Source organism: Lucilia cuprina, chromosome 4 (genome assembly GCF_022045245.1).
Source record: "Lucilia cuprina isolate Lc7/37 chromosome 4, ASM2204524v1, whole genome shotgun sequence".
NCBI classification, from domain to species: Eukaryota; Metazoa; Arthropoda; class Insecta; order Diptera; family Calliphoridae; genus Lucilia; species Lucilia cuprina.
This window is the reverse complement of record NC_060952.1, coordinates 82,664,829-82,666,174: the sequence shown is the minus strand read 5'-3', so window position 1 is coordinate 82,666,174 and position 1,346 is coordinate 82,664,829.

Here is a 1,346-nt window from a genome sequence, read left to right as displayed (position 1 = left end):
TTTAACATGGGCTTGTCCTACGAGAATCGTCACTGTACACCTTACAAGGAGACAGTAACGAGACGATTGCCTCCGCTCTCGTTTACAAAGGGGAAACTAAAGTGACGACTGAATTCATTCTCGTTTACAAAGAGTTTATTTGTGACGAAAGACCAAAAACATACGAATTGGAGTCAGTCAGGTGATAAGATATTAATGGAACTAAAATTTTAAAATTTCAAGACTCTACTCTCTAGAATACTATTGGACAATAATGTGACGATTGACCCGAAAAATATAAATTTGAGTCAACTAGATGGTGACATAGAACAGTAAAGAGACGACTGTCTCCGCTCCCACTTACAACGAGGACACTGAAGTGACGACGGTCTTTATTGTGGATTACAAAGGGTACATTCGTGATGAATGTGCCAAAACATACGAGTTACGATCATCCAGGTGGTTAACTATTAGTGGAAATTACTGTCTTTTTCGTATGCATCGAACTGCTGGGATTATAATCATCATATGTAAGATTTCCCACAAAACATATCTCTCTTTCTAATACACATGACTGATGACTGACGTCAGTCGCATTTTGTCATTTAGATAAAGTGCGTAAATATTACAAAACAATTTTATTGTCTTAATAAATTTGTGCCCAATTTCGTCCCAACTACATACATACAACACATATATGTATATAAATTTATTATTCTTCATTAAAATGGGTTATTTTTATATTTTTAATTTATTTATTACTACAACTACATTTATTATTAAATATTCATTTTGATCAATCAATTGTAGCGTACGTATAATGGTTGATTAATTTCTCAAAAACTACATAAATAGACATATAGCAAAAGTTTAAATATAGATTTTAATATTCATAACGTTGACATTTGATGTTTGTATTTATAATTTCAATTTTGATTTGGAACAACAACTTGTTGAAATAATAATATAATGTTCATGTTGCATACATACCCAGCATGACATCGTACTACTCTTAACAATTGAACATGTTGTCAACAATTAAAATAAACTGATTTTATGTTTTTTTGTTTTATTTGGTTTAATTTTCTTTATATTATTTAAAACTGGGTCATTCAGTCATGCAGTTAGTCAGTCAGTCAATCAACCATTCAAGTCAGCATCATTCTATTATACGGTTCTGTTTGAATTGTCACTAGTTTTCAATCAAAATTTTGTTGTGCACTTTATAAATAAGTGGTCATGCTAATAGAGATTTGTATCAAATTACATAATAAAGTACATATACATATATACATATGTTTGTACATCATATAATCATGTTGTAAAGTATAAAAGTGTTACTCTTTGATAGTAAAAAATATATAAAA